This window comes from Apteryx rowi, unplaced genomic scaffold (genome assembly GCF_003343035.1).
Source record: "Apteryx rowi isolate R43461 unplaced genomic scaffold, aptRow1 scaffold_520, whole genome shotgun sequence".
NCBI classification, from domain to species: Eukaryota; Metazoa; Chordata; class Aves; order Apterygiformes; family Apterygidae; genus Apteryx; species Apteryx rowi.
Window position 1 is genome coordinate 444,021 of NW_020450784.1, and position 20,125 is coordinate 464,145.

Below are 20,125 nucleotides of genomic sequence, written 5' to 3' on the forward strand. Positions count from 1 at the left end.
ATTACTAAACTGCTGAAGTGTTTATATCCTGTGAATGTGATTTTGGCTCCGAGCTAATATTTAACCGGAGCTTATGATGAAAACTTTCTAATCAGTACTATACAAATGGTTTCACTGTGTAAATATATATATATACTGGTTAGCATAGGAACTGCATCTTATAATGGTCACAAAACATGTTTCTTTATCCAAGTATACTCAAGCATATTCAGCATTGGTCTCTGATAATGAAACTGCTTCCTGTTGACCATTCACCACAGCTCAAGTTTGTTATTTTTCCGTTTACAGTGCAAAGCTCCTCTTTCCTGCCAAGTCTTTGGTGGAGGGATCTGAAATTGGGGTATTGCGTGTTTTCTTCCTTTTCTTCTCGCTCTTCTGATTTAAAGTGGACTTTCCTTGGTCTCCTTCTCTCATATGCCATATCCCAAAGCATTGTATGGACCAAGACATAATAATAAATTGAGAATCCCGTGCAGTTAGTAAGCAACTGAAATTTAAAGTTAGAAATTATTTTACATATGAAAAATGATCCTGTAAGTAATAACGTGGTTATTTTCACTTCCCAGGTGGTAAGGCTGTGAGAACTGTCAAACAAAAATTTCTTTCTGAGGCAGGTGTTTGTGGTGAATTGACTTATTAACGTTTGTGAATGTACCTCTGCAATATGACTGAGATGATTTTAACATTCAATACACTGGCTAGTAATTGGTAACTGGAGCTGGTTTATATTTGGGAAGTAGGGAGTGAATTTGCTGCCATGTAATATTGAACGTTAAAAAAGATCTGCTTTTTGTGCATATCCCCATCACTCTAGGACATTTCTAGGCTAGTTATTATCTGTTCAGGTTCACATATCTGCACTGACTGATTATATATTGGTTTGGATTTCTCAGTAGTAATTATTACTCTTGAGTAACTGACCTGACATGCAAACCTATTCATCCTCTACAGGAAATTAACTCCATTAATAATGCCATTTTTTTAGGAAAGGCGTACTGCCCCAGGGAAATCCTTTGGACACTAGGAGAGCAACAAGTCCTCCATTCAGGTTTTATTTCAAAATGAATCCACTGATGACAATAGCTTTGGATTCAATTAGGTAGTACTGTAATATGCAAGATACTGGATACCATAGAGAGACAGGTTTCATGCTTGTTCAGTTGATTCCTGTGACTGGACACTGTTTGGTTGTGAATGCTGTATCAGGCACAAGAAATTTTATTTTGACTGTGTTCGAGGCACAATGAGAAGTAGACATAGTGCATTATGACAGGATCTTTTTGGGTAGGTGTGAGTCAGATCAGTCAGGGAAATAATGGAGAATGGTCCAAATGAGGTTCTGGAAAAGTTTTCTTTCATATTGAGAAAATACTGGATCAACACTGGGATGACTTTAAATATTACTAAATTACTATAATGTAATAAAAGCAATCATGACAGTGGAAAACTGTGCTTTTTTCTTCATGAGATCAGGAGCATATTCTTTGTACAAGAAAAAAACAAAAGCAAAACAAAATTTTGTTTAATTTTAGTTGCAGTGCTTGCAGTTCAAGTTTTGTATACTGCAGTATGGTCAAAGGCTTCAGAGGGGTTTGTTTTAATAGGTTATTTTTCATAACCAATCGTGTTTTCTTTTGTGCTTGGGCTTAGCCATCATTTCTCAGGTTAGGTGGTTTCGAGTATGTACTGTAAAAATACTGTACTGTAAAAGTACTTTTAAACCAACCGTGCAAGCTGCTAGAAAGGTGCTCCTGCTCTCTCTCCTTTACCACCTTTTTGCTGACATAAGGTTTTATGCAGCTACACAGCGATACTAGAAAACTGCTCCTGATTAAAATTAACTCAGCCAGAGGAAAAATAAGGCAAATTTTCAGCCAGATCTACTCCCTTATCTAGCTCACATGATGGAAATACAGCACAAAGGAGAGGGCAGGACTTGCTTTTATGGCAGATCAAAAGAAATGATAATACTGGTTTAAAGCTGCATCCTTAGCTCCAAGTACCTGTACTTGAAAATGTCACATTTGGATTTAATGTTACCACCGTCAGTAGCAGCAGAAAGATTTCTGTGGACCTTGTTAGTGACTGGACTAGGTCTTTTTTGTATTTCAGCTGAAAGATGATTTACGATGCAAAAGCTACTACCTTAAGCCCTCATCCCAGACGAGGAGCATTTGTGCTCATCGAGAATTTCGTACATGCAATTGGAACAGCCTGCAAGACTGGGGCTGTGTCGCTGCACTGCCATGTAAAAATAGCCAGCTTCCACTAAGCCATTACATTGCTGGCAACTGTCCCCACCGTTCTCCCCACTGAGGGGAAGCAGCAGAAGGAGAAGTAGCAGGTGTTTCTAACATGTTTTCCTTGCCAGGAGGAGCAGGAGCAATCACAGCTACATGAGGAGTGGGGCCAAGTAGGCAAGGTGATCTGTTCCCAGGCTAAAGACCTACTGTATCACCTGAGGTCTCAGTATAGATAATTAATACTCCCAATGGGCTTCCTTCCTAGTACCAGTTTTTCATCATTTCCATCAGTCCATAATGTGAGAAAAGGCTACTTCAGCTAAATTATGAGCAACTGAGAGAACTTCAGTGCCTGTCGTGGCTGCTTTTGCTTCATATGTTCCTGGGGAAAGTTCGCAAGAGGTTTGCACAGCAAAGACTCAGGGACCATCATTCCCATTTCTTCTTCACAATAACCTCAGTGTGGATTGGGCTATGAAAAAAATCAATGAAATACGAAGTATTTGTCAGTAATGGCATATAGAGGCAGAGGAGGGTAAAGGGAATTTAATGCTCATTTTAATGCAATCCCCTAAAAAATAAAAATAAAACTGGGAAAGTGGTAGTTCAGTCGTAGTAGTATCAGATGTTTTGCTTGTTTGTGATGTGTTGTAGAGCATTTTAGGCAACGGACTTGCTTTGCCCACAAATCAAAAGCTTCCCTCTCACCAGCTGCTAAGACCATTAGAAATAAATGGATGGATATTCAGTATGACATATCTCTGCATAGGAAATTTCTTGATGCATGAGTGACAACATAACTGAACTGAGTGGGTTTTCTTTGGCCGCTTAAAGCGAACAAATAAAATGGAAATTTTTGATAATTGAACTGGTTTATTTGAACGTATGCCTGGAGTATTTTGAATGTTTCAGAAACGATAGGGAGGGAAAAAGCCTTACATACAGGACAGAAACTTTCATTTTTTTTGAAAGGAGAATCTTGCACTCTAAGGTTAAGCATCGCTACTCGTATTATAGCTTAGGCTTTTCAGAAGTGAAATTTTGTTTCATATTGAAACCAGTTGCAGAGTGTGAAACTAGGGCTGAAGGCATTCATCCCCGTAGTAGATTTGTTACACCATCCGGGGAATCTGTTTGTTCTGTCATGTCCCATGTTGACAGCAGAAATTATTAAATGTCTTAGTCATTTCAGAGATGCTTTCCCCCTCTGGGTAAATTGATGGAAGGTTGCCACCAAGGCCCTGGCTGGCAGGAGAAGCACACATTTGAATAAAATGTCTTGGTACTGCCTGGGGTACCTGTCTATTCCCATAATTATAGTTTCTTGGAGGTTGTAGTTAGTGAAGTCATGCTCATTTCAAAAGGAGGATGTGATACGTGGGCCAGATTAAGCTGTTGTTGTTCATGCCTTTTTACCCATCATATTTTTGTAATAGGCCTAAGAAAATGTTTATGCTTTGAGATTCTTAATAATGCCTATATTTCTTCCAGAAGTATTTCTGTCTAAATTTAAAGAGGTGCTAGATTTACAGACACAGATTTCAAATTTTAGTCTGAATAGTTTAGAAGATCTTCAACCTAAAAGGAGACTCACTGACTTTTAGGAATGAAGTGTTATGGGAGAGCAGCATTCTGCAAATATTTTCTTGGCAGTGTAGGCAGTTGTCATTTTAATGTGATCCAACTTACAAAAGGATTTTGGATCTTGCGCAAAGAGCGCTGGAACATTATATACAGTCTAGGGTTGTGATTTAGGCTTGGACAAATCGCGATTGCGTGTTTTGTGTTTGTTCTGTTTAGGAAATGCTGTACTGGGGGCAAATAAACATAGAATAGAAGATGTAGGGCAGATAAGTACCTGATACTGTGAGTGTAGGAGGAGGCTTGTGTAACTTGCTGTGAGCAATTAATCCTCACGTGTAGGAGAGAAAAATTTGCAGTAGTCAGTAAAATATATAGTTCTGAAAAGTTTATCGCTATCACATATCATGTATCACGTGATGCTACCATTACTGCAGCATCACTGTCAGTGATCTTTATATCTCAGGCAAAGAGAATAAATTCTTCCTCTCTAATCCCACCCTGGCAAATACAATGCAGGAAAATATATTCAAAAACTCAGAATGATGGAAGTGAATGTGAGCTGGAGTCTCATGAACGCTCTGAGCAGGCAGGCGCTGTCAGGGCTGCTGGGAAGAAGCAGCGCCCGTTCCCTGCTCCTGCCGGTGCCTCTGCGCTGCTGGGACCTGCGCTTGGTGCTGCCACAGCCACCGCAGGCCTTCACGGTGCCGGACACTGGGATGCAGTGCCCTGGTGCGAAGCAGGAGCAATTCCTCCATTAAAGTGCCTTGTAGCTACATATTAGCACTGGAGATTACAGGAGAGGCAGAGGTGCAGTTAAATAAAATCTTTGGCAGCAGTTGAGCTTTGAGTATTCGTGAAAGCAGTAATCTTAACCTGTCTGACAGAGGACAAACTCTTGGTAAACACAGTAAAAATGAAGGAAAGTTTTGTCAGTGCCAGGTCTCCACTTACTTGGATTCTGGCAAAACTGCCATCAACTTCTCTCCAAGTAGGATCTGGCTCAGTCAGTTCAAACATACCAATTGTACATGAAATAGGATTGTCCTTGGAGCTGGTCTGGAAGGCTTGTTCTGCTTTTTGGTTGTAAGTACGTACCAGGAGTAGCAAGAGGCCTTTAACGATGATTATCTGTGAGGAATAGTGTAGCATTTTGAGCTAAAACAAGAAAGAGCTGTATGTGGAGACTTCACTTAACAGCAGGACAGCAGCAGGCACTGAGCATTGCTGCTTGACACAGTAACCTCTCTGTCCATTTTGCTGCAGCTCATTACTGTGCATTTATGTGCAAATGACAGAGGCCATAGTTAATATTGTAGCTAGAACTGAAAAGCTGAAATGATAAGCATATTACGGAGTCTGGCAGGTTGTAGATTTCCTCAGCAGAAAATCCCACACAAATAACAGACAGATAAGAAAGCTATTCCTATTAAGGAAAAGGTGACAGAAAAGGAAGAATAACGTTGTTAGAAGTAGCAGTGGGTATTGCTGTCCTCATTAGTCATGCTGTTCACACAGTTTCCCACAGAATAAAATGCTGGACTTCCAGGAAGGACTGCTTTCTGACGCCCCTTAATTGGAGATGTAATCTGGTTATGGAATTAAATTTTGTTAGGAGCACTACAGTTTTCATTGCATCAAAACTGCACAGGAGACAGCCAGTTTTAAGAGAACCTCTGATTTGGTTAACTTTTTGTAAGTATTTATATTTCTACATTGCTATTCACACCGCATCCCTTTTTGAAGGCCTTTCAGCCTCATCCTACCACTCCATCATTTGGCTCTTCCCTGAGTTTTCTACAGGTACTGCTGTTAGCCAACAGGAAAGAAATCTTTCAAGTCTTTCATTTATTCATTATTCTTCCTATTCTGCAGCTCCTGTAAACCTCTGCTGATCCTATTACCAGTTACTGGCTAGTATTCAGCATCTCTGCTGGGATGTCTATCCAGATGTTGTGCGTTTCCTTCCCCGTGCTGCGCTGCCCTAGCAGCAGATCATGAACTTAAGAGGAGAGTGAGCAGAAATGTCTGTTCATGCAGACTCAGAGCTAGAACCACACTGGTTTTCTGACCCAGGGCGTTTTACATTTCCTTGAGCTCCCAGCCTCTGCAGCAGACTTGGCCAGAACAGGTTGAAGTGCTCAGTTCTGCAGGGAAGTTAACAAGCCACCACCTTCTTTCATTAGGGGCTATAGGCTCAATCCCATATGCAAATTCCCAAAATTCACAAGGGACTTCTATGTTTCTACTGATTTTGTGTGGAAGAAGCTCAGATGCAGCAGCATAAACCCTGTGCAGGAAGATAGCCTTCGCCTGCACTTTTTAGTAGTACATGCAGTGATAAACTGTGTGTGGCATTTTTGCTGCTAGAACGAACGAACGAACGGAGACATCAGAATGACTTTGGGAGTAATTAATTCCTTTCATCAGCCATTCCTACTTGTCCCAGAACAGCAGTATTCTAAACACAGGCAATCACATGGTTTTACATGATACTGCACATATATATATTTATTGCAGCATGCCCTGACATGAGTATTTAAGTACATACTCCACTGTCTTTTTTAAACAACTGCTAGCATTTAGTATTGATTTAGTACAGGATATCCTTTTGTATTATACTGCAGTGAAGAGGAGTGGATATGAATATAGTAGATCTACTAGTATGTGTATTTCAGTAAGCAGTTCTACATTTTGAGTGACAAATACTGTCTTCCTGCAAATTTAACTGGATAATCATTTTCTTTTGCCTTTTAATGTCAGCATTCTTTTGTTTATTCCAGTTTTATCTTTTCAGCTTCTTTTTTGTCTCATAAATATAAAACAGGCAATACATAAGAAATAAAAATAAAAAAGATGCCAAAGAAAAATCATGGAAAGTATCTTTTTGATTTCTTCCCTCTGGCAGTCTATGTTTGTGCACAAAAAAAGGAATGATTTTTTGTAGTTGACTGTAGCATTCCTAACCAGACTTAGTCCCAATGTTTTGCCTGATTAGGCAAGGATTTCTGAGAAGAATAATTTGGCTCCTTTTAACGGTAATGGAAATTGAGGGAATCAAGAGAAAGAGAGGTTCCATTAAGAAGTATTTGTTCACATTGCTTCCCTGAGCTGTTAACATCTCATATAGGTTGCTGGTTTATGTTATGTTATTACCATCAGCCCAGGATTCATGACTTTTGCCTTAAGCTGAATCAGTGATATGATTATGCCTGAAGAGAGCTTGTAAGCTGAGGGAACAATAATTTACGCAGCTAATATGAGACGACAGATATGGTCTGATCCAAATGCTACTGAAATTAACGGAGAGACTCCCAAGGATTTCTCTGGGTCCTGGATCGGTTCAGGACAATGCTAAGCATACGTAGCAAAGGTGATTATGAAATTTTGTTTTAATAGAAGTATTTCCTGATCCAGGCTTTCAGAAAGATAGCCAAGTAGAAAATGTGTGAATACTTCATACTTAAATACCACAACTGTAGATTGAAATTTGCTCGAATGAGATGGTCAGATTAGTACTAAAAGTGCTTAGATACACCAGAAGTGTTTATGGTAGTCCTAAAGCAAATTCCACTTGGCTTTGTGTATTTCTTAAAGTACAGTGCTATATCTGCAATGAGGCTCTGTTGAATACATGTATTGATCTTTTCCTCTTGGCTATTTCCCTATTTATAAACACATTCCTAATTTTCATAAAGCTAAATATTTATTGTGTAGAACCATGCCTAGATTGATGTATTGAAAATAAAAGGTTTATATGAGGATTTTTTGACTCTTTAAATAGTTTGATGGTATTAAACTAGTATAAAACAACTTCCATAGGGATTGGTATGAAGCCTTCAGCTTAAACATTTCATTTGTCTAGTTGCTGGAAGTAAAAATCCATTTTGTAAGTAAAAATCCATACTTGATTATCTCACATGGGTAATGAACTCTGAAGGTACATTCTAGTCCTATTTCTCCATGGTTTTCTTTGCCTGAAAAGAGGCTCGGATTCATCCTATCTAAATGAAAACATCTTACCAATGTGGCTAAAGAACATAGTTATTTAGTTTCTCCCTGTATAGTCTGGAAGAAGGTATATTCCACCTTAAATTCTGAATTGCCACCTCAACCATTAGGAATTAAGTGTAGCTACCATCCTAATTTTCAAGGCTTCCACTAAGTACTTATTGCTAGGCAAGATGTGTCAAGCTTTTCCTCTCCTAAATCCTGTACACTCTGCTGATCTGCTGAGGAATGTCTTGCCAGTTGTTTGGCTTTCTGTGTCCCTGCATGCTGACTGGCACTTGTCCCATCACATTCTAGATATTATGATTTCTGAGCATAAAACATGTATGTCCAGGCCATCATAACCACTGAGACTGTTCTTTTATAGCCAGGGTGAAGTAGGTCTCACCACTGAGCTATGTGCACACTAGAGAGAAGTCACTGCAGAGACCCAGCAGATATCCTGTTTGATCTGGACTCTTGCCACAGAGAGCCAGCTCAACAGTCTGCGCCCTCATCCTAGAGCTGGGAATATGATCTTCCTGGTCACTTCCAGATTAAGTTAGCTAGTCTTACTAGCTCGGTCTCAGAGGTAGGGCTACCAGAGCTAGCAGGAGGTGCCGCACAGTAGAAAGGAGCAGCTTGGCAGTCTTGGGCAGAATGAGGACTAGTAAACGGACCCAGTGAAGTATATACTGTTGAAGTTTTCTCAGCTGAGGCTTGGCTACAAAGGTCAGGGACCTGTGCTTTATATAACAGTTAATATTTGGAAAAGAGGACATTGTGGTGTGAAAAGCATGAATAGTAACAATGGGCTCTTTTTTTATTCTCAGCCCTAAAGAATAGTAGAACTGTGCATAGTAGTCAGCCTGGGTTTATAAAGAACTGCCAGTTAGACTTGTTTGCCTTTATAATAGATTTGCAAAAGTACTGAATGAAAAGAATGCAGCAGATGTAGAATAATTGGATTTTTAGCAATGTCTCATGAAATCATAGTCTTGACATTAATTCAGATTGGTTTGTGCATGAACATGGTCACATGGACTGAAAATAGGTAGAATAATTTCAAACAAGGTGTAAAGATAGATGGCAACTTGATAACCTATGGAGAAGTAGCTGATGAAGTACTGCAGGGATTGGAATTTCATTTAAGATTTTTATTGATCTGGAAAAAGTGTAAACAAGACATTACCAAAACCTCAGGATGGTTTATGCTATCATGTTACTTAGTGTAGAAATTTAAACCCTGGAAACATAAGTATCCATAACAGAAACTTCAAGAGAGTCTTGATTAGAAGATTTAAGAAGAAAATATGGCATGTTTCATGCACGAGAACAGGGGGCAAGCCACATACATACAGAAAGTATCTCTTTCATCAAGAGTGACAGGATTGTTTGCATTTAAGCCAGTCTTGCCACTATTGAGTGGGAGCTAGAAGTAAGGAAGGAGACCATTGTCATAGTCTCAGAATGATCTCTGTCTCAGTGGAGTGTCAAGAAAAATATTAGCTGTTACACTTCAAAAGTATCTTTACCTAATTTCCTGTTGGTTCATCCATCCGTGTAAACAATACCTATTGTTGTGGTAATTCACTGTCCCCTTTTGGGAAGCTGTTAGCTGGGAATAGTAATTCTGCTTCTCAAAGTGATTGTGCCCAGCATCTGTAGGCAGGGAGACATGGAAAGCACCTCTTCCTTCGCTCTGTACCCTTGTGATTGACTGGGTGCCATTTGGCTGGTATTACAAGTCAGCTCTTTCCACGGCTTTTATTGTTTCCATGCAGCTTTTGGGGGATCCTGACAATGAGTGAAGCCCCACTGCTACAGGGCAAGTTCTTAGTGCCTTCTGAATTGCTCGCTTCCGGGGGCTCCTCCAAAGAGAAACCATGGTAGGAATTTAGCTTGGCTCTTTGTCCAAGTCAGTCAGGAGCTAAGCAGTCCCAGAAGAGGAAGATGATCTATGGACTCTCTCTCATAAGAATGCTGTACGGTGTTTTTATTTTGGTGGAGAGGGAGGCTCCTCCAGATAACTCTGCTGGACACTTAGTCATGTGCACCACATCGACTTCTCAGGGAATAGGTTTGGAAGAATCAATTGAGATGATTTATGAATGAAATTGCCCCAATTAAACACTAGGTGGCATATTCACTTAAGAGTTTCCAGGGACTGTATTATGGTGTTTTTTGCAGTTGATACCAGTATGTGCTGGTGTGACTGGAGGAATACCTGAAAGTGGTTTCATTGGAACATGACCACCTGATGATTTTTACCAACAGGTATTCTACATGTTCCTAAAAAAGTAATGACTTGACATACAACAATAAACACAAAGTCCCAATTACTTCAATCTTAAGGTTATTCTTTAGCTTCAAAGTTACTTCTATATTAACACTTAGATTATTAAATGTAGTGTGATAAGGAGTAGGTGTACATGGTAATGGTCTTACAGAAGGGTCTGCTCTCAGAGGAATTGTATAAATAGTGGGAGATGTTAATACAAAAAGACATAGTATAATCTGTTTATTTTACTTGTCTGAAAGACTGAATGTAGGAATATTTAATGTGTTTAAAAAGTTAAGTGAAGGAAAGCTAACATTTCTCCCTATGTGATGCAAATAAAGCTTTTGATTTCAGAGCTGGCATTTTAAGGTAATAGCGTTGAGTAGTTAGGACAAAATACTCTGAGACAGAAAATACGCCTTTATTCTGTCTGTGTGTGGCACCTGTTAAGTCAGCCAGGATGCAGTTTTCCATATGCTGCAGTTTCTCCATCTGTGGGAGAATAAATACAACTAGCTCACAGAAACGGCTTTTCATACGGTTCATCACTGAGAGATGTAGTGCCACAGCCATCAACTGGGGCAGAGCAAAGCACTTAGTCTCCACCAAAACAACATCATACTTAGTATGTCTGTTCTAAAAATTCTTAATTCTTACTGTTGGTGTTTTTAGAAGAGATATGAATACTTCCACTTTAGAGTAGCTGCAGATCCTGTAGTATAAAATTAAACTTCTCTAGGGCACAAGTCATCCAGAATGCTTTTTGCACAAGTTCTTGCAGTTTTATGTGGAATGATGTTGTAGGAGGTACGCTGACCTGCATTTGCCACCAGTCAAATTTCTGTGATGAATCCTGTAGTCTGGCAGGCTACTCTGTTGTAATTCGTGTATTGACCTCAGATTTGACAGAACTATTTATAGCTATTCAGTGCTTGCTCTTACAAACAAAGCAGCCACTTAAAAAGGGAGATAAATATGTAATTCTGAGTTGGGGTGTGTTTGTTTTGCCAATGCAGAGGAGCATGGGAAATAAATCTTGCAATGAGAACAGGGCAAATCCTTTCTGGTAGCATGCAGTTGCCCAACACTGACTGTAGGCTTGTCTTCTTCAAGGGAAAAAAAAGTCTCATTCCTCTTCCCTTGCCTGTCCTCTCCTCACCCACAAGAAGTAGGCTCTAGTTATTGCATTATCTGATGCCAGGAAATGTGGTGGGGCAAAAGCTGAACATCTTCCAGCTTGCCTTAGGACATCAAAAATGTGTCCAGAGCATCTGTGCTGTGGTACCAGGAGAATCTGGTCAGGTTCATATCACAGAGATGAATTTATACCTATTTCTGTTTTCAGTAACATCTTTGAAGCCCATATTCTGGAAGTTTTTTATGTCTGTTATTTTTCCAGCTCTGAGGAATAAAAGACAGTAGTAGACCAGCTTGGAGCTCTGACAGTAAACTAATGACTGCTGCCCTTCGCACAGTGACTAGATCCCTAGCCATTACTGGACTGCATTCACAAGGCTGTGTTTTAAAATACAAGTAGACAGAGAGAGACCTGGGGAACTCCAGCTGTTTCAAATAAAATAGTTTTATTTATTTATATATTTTAGGAAGTAGAGGGAGAAAATCTTCCTTTGATTTCCCTCCCTTTGATTTGAGTAATTTGATCAGCGCGGTTTCCTAAATCCGTCTGGTCTATAATGCCTTGCTGAGCATGTCAGGCCAAGTGAATTTACAGACAGCTTAAGGCACTTCCAGAATGACTGAAAATGAAATATACTGGCAGCAGAACTCTGAGACTGGAAAAAAAAGAGTGTATCTTCAAGGGCATTGTTCACATCATTTGGTTACTTTCAGACCTCAAACTACTAGGAATTAAGGAAAAAAGCTTGATTTTGGTTCCTTTGTGGGCTGGCAGAATCCAGAATGAATAAAGTCAAGACATCATTTGGTATAACTTGCTTCTTGTGAGACATTGCGTGCGGTGTAGGATATCACATGATGTTTTGTAGAGAATTTTTACATGCATGGTTTTGGAGTGAGCTCTCAGTGCAGTGGCCTAAGTTTCATTCTCCATGTGTGAGCAGTGTATAAGCTCTGTATAGTCTAACTACAGACAGTGAACTTCACAAGAAAACACAAAAGTGTAATTCCCCTTGTTCTATTCCTCACCAAATGGTTTATGTTGCAAATTTGAAAAAATATGTAAGCAGTTAGGATGTATGTAACACTCTCTTCCTTTGCTGTATGCGGCAGGCAGGTGAGAGTGTACGTTCTGTAAGAAAGGGGTGATGCTGCTGCAGTTGAAATGAGAGCAAGCCTGCGGAGCCCCAAGCTGGACCATGTGGGGGTCTCTGTTAGAGCTGCCCAGGAAACCCGGGCAAGAATGTTGTGGACAAGTATGTTGTGACACGTGTGCAGAGACTCCCCTGCCTTGGGGCTGGGGTGGGCCTGCTGAACAGGCACAGCGTAGGTAGTGGGGACAGCACTTCAGGCGGCTTGTTCAGTACGTTGGATCAAGCGCACGTTCCCAGAGTGTGTGGGCTATTGCTTGGACCAGGCTACCTGGTTATCCTGGTAGATATGGCTTGCTGGGTGACAATAACGGGGGCATGAAGGCTCACATGATGATGAAGCTGAGACATTTGCCTGTTCAATGTCTTTTAAGTAGAATTTCCTAAAGGAAATGTTTCAGTCCATTTAATTCAACTTAGTATCCAGGGTTTTTACAGCACAAGCAGAACATCTCTTTTAATTCAGGCAGAATTAAAGCAACAGAATTCAACATCAGATTTGGAAATGGAGTACTCTGTCAGCCGGTGGCTGAGATGGAATGGAGTAATAAATACTCATATCTTCGCTACTTCAGAAGAATCCTGTTAGGTGCAAACAAAAGGGGATGCCAAATTTGACTCTTCTGCAGATTGTGTTTGAAGTAGAGGATTGCAAATATGGGGACAGTGACTGAAATGTTAATGCTTTCCTATATTATTGCCTATTTTCCTTTTAAAATATGAGTTCAATTTTTTGAATAAAGATAAATCATGACATTAATAAGAAAGAGAAGAATAAAAATTTCAACCACCAGCAGCCTTTAGTGATTTTATGTGGTATTGGGTTAACAGATGTGGAGGTTTGCACTGGGACAACACCACCTAGTTTTTTCTTGTCAGGTGTTGGTAAGAATAATTAGTATTTTGAAAAGTTATATTTGTATAGACGTGTGCAAGAATCCAGAAAAAGTCCTTAAATGTTTAAATTCCAATAATCAGGTGAAAAAAACAATATAATTCAGTAGTTGATAGCACTTCCAAGCCAACATAACAATACAGAGCTAACTGAGAGAATAATATATTCCTAAAGATTTTGGACATTTTTCTTTCTGTAAAAATTTAGCAACTGGATTTGTGCAAAGAAAATAAGTATCCATATTCCCATCCTCCTACTCCTTTTAAAAACTCCAGTCCTGAATTCAAAGTGCTGTATCATCTTCAGAAGTGACAGATACAACAGAATTCAGTAATGATATAACAGAGTATTTATTGCAACAGTGTTTTTCATGAGACTTCAAATATCAAAATTATGCTAATACAAGGGGGCAAGCAGGGGTCCCACGCAAAACAGAAATCAGAAAATAGGGAATGGTTCTGTAATAACCCATGGGGGACTGCCAAACATTTTGGATTAGCTATGCACCATGGGTAATCCAGTTTATCTTTTTGTGATTGTTGTTGTTCTGTTCACAGTTCAGTGTATTTTAAGATGCTGTCCATGGCCTTTGGGGGTATAATTACATTTTTCACTTGATCTGTAATTTAGTAGCTGGAGCAACAAGACAAAAGGTTATTTGAGATTAGAACTGACAAGCAGGAGGCTGAAGTGCTGACATTAGTCTGCCTCCTGACAGGTCTATAGCTCATGAGTCGTCTGTGCATGTGTCTGTGATATATTTAAAAAGTGAGAAACCTGGTGGAAAGGATTCTCAGCCCACACATAGGTGCAGGCAGACAGCACAATAATGAGCCACCGTCTGTTTTATTTTCAGCATGGTGCCTTTTCTTGGCTCGCTCCCACCGAACCTAATGAAAATAGTTGTCACACACAGCATCAGAGATGCTTTGTTACTCCAGAAAGCCCATTGTTGCTTTTTGTCCTGCTCAAGCTTTCGTTTTATTAGTGGTGCATATTCTGCTGAACTTGAATCAGTATTGCTGTGCTGATGGTCTCTCGCACAGGTTTTATGGAGGGCTGTTGGTCAATCAGGGTTTTTTTTTTTGCCTAGTGAACTGAAAACCTGAACATTGTTGCTGTGTTCTGCCAGAACCCCTGGGTATTTTTCACTATCTGGCCTTCACCATGGTGGAGTTAAGGCTGCAGCCAGTTGAATTAGCTTTTTTATTTCAGCATTTGGAGCCGCTGGGTTCTTATCTCATTTTGTTTTGCACGTGCAATGCTTTGCACAAATGGCTTTACACATGGAAACGTTCTTGCTTCGATTCCCAGAGAGGAAGGCTGGGAAGTGCGTGTGTGCAAAGATGCACAGACAGGGGAATCGGGACACCAGTGCAGATCTGTCTCTTTCTAGAATAACATGTTTCTGAGGCATGCTAATTGAGGGTGTTTTGTACAAATGTTATCAAGATGGTTTATTTGGAATAGTAATACTGATGCATGATATATTTTGTATACCTAATCACCCTTAGGAATAACTTTTTTAAGGAGCAGATCTGTTCGGTTCTTTGTTTTAAGGAATGGCTATGGCTGAGTTTAAGGGCACACTTGCACTAGTAGAACAGTCACTGAAGATTAGGGTTTCCATATGCAGAGAGAGAAGACTAGGTCTAATTTGGCATTGTTAGTCAAGGTCAGTGAGATATTGCACTGGGACCTGTGATAAGTCCAAAAAAAAGTAAAAGGTAAAACCTCCAGCAACTTTTCTTTTAATTAACATCTCTTTACTGATCTCAGTGGCAAATGAAGAGAAGACAGCTATTTTGAAAAAAACTAGAGAGCAGTGAGAGACATAAACAACAGCAGAAGTTGCAATAGAAACATAAAAAATTATTAGTTTACTGGTTTCAGTCATCAGCCTTTGTCCTTGAAGATTTTTCTGTAGCACAATAACAAAGATAAAACACTGACCTACCAGACTTTTATAGAAGATGTCTTGACAGTTGAAAGTATAGGATCCAAAAATTATAGATACTTTTAATACATCTATATAGCTAGTATTAAAACAAATACAGAAAAGATAATGCTAGAAATATCATCAGTTTTATTTTCCAAAGCTTGAATTTTCAAATTCCCTGACTTTAATGAAGCTTCACTCAGATGAATAGGTAAGCGTATGACTTGCATCTAAATACGGCAACATTGGCACACAGTGAGCCATTAAGTGAATCAACTGTGGTTGTACAGTGAGTTAGAGGCAAAGCCTAGGTTTGAACATAGGTGGTCTGGACTCTTAGTTCATCCCTCAGTTCAGTAGGCCCCACTACCTTGGCTTTGTAATTTTGAGTAAGATTTCACAGCATCTGCTCAGAAGAGACTTATATTCTTATTAAGTAGAGTGTGCTTTTCTCAGTTAAACACTTCGCAGCATTCTGAGCTATGACTAACCCCTCATGGGTTTATCTCCAGTAATGGTGCTTCAGGCTTTATCTTCCTTAGCTTTGGGCCCTTCCATTCAATCTAATTATCTGCTTTTTACAGGACTTTCCTTTTTCTCTCAAAACCAAGCTTGAGAACTTTTGGTGATGTACTAAAGGAATCCAGAGAACTTGTTTTGGCAAAGGAAACTTTCCAAGCCAGAAGCTAATGAGAGATGTAGTTTTAAACTGCAGCCTCTAAGAAAAAAAAATGAAAAAAGGTAGTGTGGTTAGATTCCACGACTTCTGAAGTAAGCACTTCAAAATAAGGAAGTATTGCTGAATCTGACTGTTGTGATTTGTATGAGAAAAGAATATGTCCCATCTAATTAATCAGTTTTTCTCTATTTTAAATCTGTGTCATTGACTTTCTAAAAATCCAGGTGCTGTGCTGTCACTTCAGAAGAGGTTCTGCTGTTCTGTCCCATGGGAGCAGCAATAAAATTTAATGTTGTTTTTCAATACTGTAGTCACCTCCAGCTACGCTTCAGCTGCTGTTTCTTCCACTAGGCAAGAGTGCTATGAGAGGCAGTGATTCGTAACTCACCTGACTTCACTCCTAAGCTGGTGGGCAACAGGAATATGTGACCAATAGGTGTCTAGAAAGCCCCATATATTAACTACTACAAATAGTCACCACCAATTTGCTCCAGAGTAAGAGACACTGAGTTACTGATTTCCCTGAAGGGAAAAGTAGCAACTTGCCTTTGGAACCTGCTATTAGCTCACTTCAGCAGAGGGGAAACGCTCTCCCACAGCAGGCCATTGCCAATAGTTAAAAGAAGTAACTCASTTGCCTGGCCCTTTGGAAGAGGCAACACCAAACTCTGTCCTACTGCCTCATCCTTTGCTTATCCATGGGTTGGACGTGATAAAAATCATAGCGGCATTGTGGTATCTATCCTTTCTAATCCTGGGGGAGGGAAGAGTGTGTAGCACCAGTTCTTGTTTATACCACTTCCTATTGGATTTTTCCAGGTCTCTCCAAGTGTTTGGATACTGCCCTGAAGGGCAGGAGGTTGGTCTCAACCCCTATTCTGCAACACGAAGCTCTCACCCGGGACAAAATAAGAAATATTTTTTTGCAGACATGGGGCTCCTTAGGTTAACCCAGATTCTCTTGCAAAGAGAAGCACCAATGATAAGAAATTTAACTTCCTATTGCTGCTACTGGGGAGTAGAGCAATGATAATCTCTTCTGATATGTGACATCAGTTCCAGGGAAGAAAAGTAAACAGCAAAAATTTGAAACAAAGATATTTCCACTGGCAGATCTTAGTTCCGTTGACCTCTCTTTTCATTTAAACAATATAGACACATTTCAAAACAAACCAACAAAGATCGAAGTTGTGAATTGTTGATGGATTTTTCAATTTATTGAATAATAGCCTTGAGGAATGAGACAATATCTCAATTACATGAACTCTGATAGTTAATGAACACAGAAACTACATTTTTATCTGTCTTTAATCTTGAGTGGCCCTAGCATTGAAGTTACTGCAAAGAGTGGAAAGGAAAGAAGTCTTCCGATTTCACAGCAAAGTGGGTGTAATTTACAGATATGTCCTATATATTAAATACATATATATATATTTAAAAGGGTTGAATCCAGCTAATATTTAATACTGAGCTACAGTGTTCAGTTTCAGGAACAACCCTTTTAAAGTAACTGGGAGTGGTAATAAATGACCATCATTTGAAGGAACAAGGTAATGAGTAAATGGAACATTTTTTTTTTTTGTCCCAAAGTATATAACGTAAGAATTGTGTTAATATTATGGCAAATTACATGAAACAACGTTCTGGATTAAGAAACTGTTGGATCTTGTTCTSCAGAAGCTTGCATCAGCTTTAGGCTGGTGTATTATCTTCTGCCTGCCATAAACAGGCATTACAGAATTGGAAGCTTTATGTTTAAGGTCATGGTAAATAAACATATATTTTTTTCTTTTTCTTTTTACAGTAATTTTAAGAAATTCCACCTCCCTTAACATTTTTCTTTTTCACTAGGAAAAAAAAAAATTTTTTTTTCAAATATATGGTCATGTATATAAGTACCCAGGAAAAAAAGTGTTGGTGCTTTCAAGGCTGCTCTTTTGTACTTCCCCAGCAAGGTTATTGAGGCTGGTTGTGCAATGCCCTCATTGTGAATTATTTTAATATGTTACATCAGATGTGTTGCAATCCCTACCTTTCCTTTGTTAGCAAGGGCTACCATGGGCATTGCATTGCACTGTGTTGGCTGAAGCAGGACTGATCAGAGCAACATCAGGAGGACAGACAGTTTCTACAAGGATGCTCAGTCCTCCTGCTTCAGTCTATGCTGCCTTCTTTCAGAAGTCCAAGGGAATCAGTAGAAATGGGAATCTCTCCTGAGAATCCCGAGTGCAAGTTGCCCAGGGAGGGTATGAAAAAGGTTGTTTTCCCCAGTGTATTAATGGGTCTCCTTTCCTGAATCTGGGGCTCATGAGGAGGTATGCCTGTCTGGCTGCATGCTCTTCCACTTGTAGCTTCTTTGGAAAAGAGGATAGTGGGAGGACGGGGAAGGGAATTGGTGATAGCAGGGATCCTGAGAGAAAAAGGCAATTCTGAGCTGCTCCATGGAAAAGCACTATGACTGCTCCCTGGGAGCTAAAATGATTGGAGCACAGGGCCTTTGTGGCTTATGGCCCTTTACTAGCAGCTGCTTGTGGTACGTGGAGCCAAGCCTCTCAGCTCTACCACAGGGCTGTGCTCCACAAAACCAATACCCATCGTTTCCCCTCAGTCCTCGTTCACTGGCAGCAAGCAAACGCCCAAGGGTCTAGCCCCACCATTTCAGGTTGCACAGGCAGAGTCTTACTTTGGGATTCTGCCTCCCATGTCCTCAGGTGTTGCTCTGAGAAATCTTGGAAAACATGTCATTGAAGGTGACTTTTGCTGTAGTCTTCTGTAAGGAAATGGAACAACAGGTTGCAAACTCAATTGCTAAATACAATTGTTATCTTCCAAAAGCTTCCACCAGTAGAGGCTTTGCCTAAGCAGTCTTTAATATAAAAAGAGGCCTTTCTTGGTAAAAGTATCACTTGAGAAACAGACTTGTTTCCAATCTGATGCATTGGAATATCTTCTCCCCGCCATGGTTTTCCTTCAATTAATTTTTTTGTTATTTAAGCTACCATCCTGAAAACCACCCTACACCACCTTTATTTTTCCTCATTATTTCCCCTCTTGCCTTCCCAGGACAAGAAAAAGTCTTTCTTTTSGCTTGTTCCCACTTTATGCTTCAGAAACCCCAACACAGATGCCCTTGTTTCTACCTATGGAGCATCAGCACAACCAAGGAAAACAGTCACGTTCTGCCACAGCCCAGAAGATGCAAGAAGGACCAGCAGCAAAGGACTTAAAGGAAGCCCCATAGCAAAGATTTGCAATGCCTTGAAATTTTAAGAGATAAAATCTATGAAAACATAAAAGGATAAATCTTTGTACAACCAGATATTTTTGGTTGACACAAACCTTTTGGAGCCAATTATATAAGGGGTTTTCTGTGAACACTGCAGTTAGTGAGGCCTGGTTCCCTACTGATTCGTGCTCTTTCTACACTCCTTATTCCCACTTCAGTAAGCCCAGCCATCCCTACAGACCTTGTCCACATCCCCCATGCCCATTCCTCCTCCTCTCTTCTCCCTACTGCATTCCCTTTCTGCTATTTGAGAAGGAGGCAGCAGGCGTTGCAACGAGCCCCATATTGCAGGGACACTGCCAGGCCAGCTGGCAGGCCAAGCAGAAGAGAGAGCATGCAAGTTCAGGCTGCAGTCCGTGTCTCTTGCCTCCGTCCAGCTAGCAAATATCATGAAACTCAAATGTCTGTTCCTCCATCAACTTTGGCTGAAATTAGCCGGCTGGTTCAACAGGTAGTCTGGGGAAATGGAGCGACAGATAGACAAATGCTGCTATTGTGTTTCTGTAGGGAACCAAGCTGATTAGAGCTTGATATTTCCTTTTTAAAAACAATAGTTTTTTTAAGCTACATAGGTACAATTTCCCGTAGGCGTATTTTCTGCCTCGCTGTAAGTGTAGATGTAGTGATAAAGGTCCACCTCTCCTTTATTCTTTTTTTTCTTCTTCTGTATGTAAACATATCTCCTCTGCAAAATACCTGGCTGCAGTGGTCCACCAGTGCCATGCAGACTACTTCTGGGTGTTTTACAGAAAGCTAGATAGTTACATTGCAACTTGTCAGCTTGTTATATCCCACAGATTGGATTCAAATGGTTTAAAACCATGAAGTTTTTCCAAATTTTGCCTTTCCCTGAATGCCACAGCTGTAGCTGACTGCAGTTTCCACTGCTGTCATGACTGTTGGGAGAAAATGTGGCTGTGGGTGAGCTGAGAGCCTGCTTGAC

General features: G+C 40.1%; 1 protein-coding gene across 2 annotated transcripts in view; it reads left to right on the plus strand.

Annotated features, from left to right (window-relative positions):
- The window catches only part of CHN2 (chimerin 2), a 168,346-nt gene that overhangs the window by 98,887 nt on the left and 49,334 nt on the right, over positions 1-20,125 (plus strand). The window lies entirely within an intron of this gene.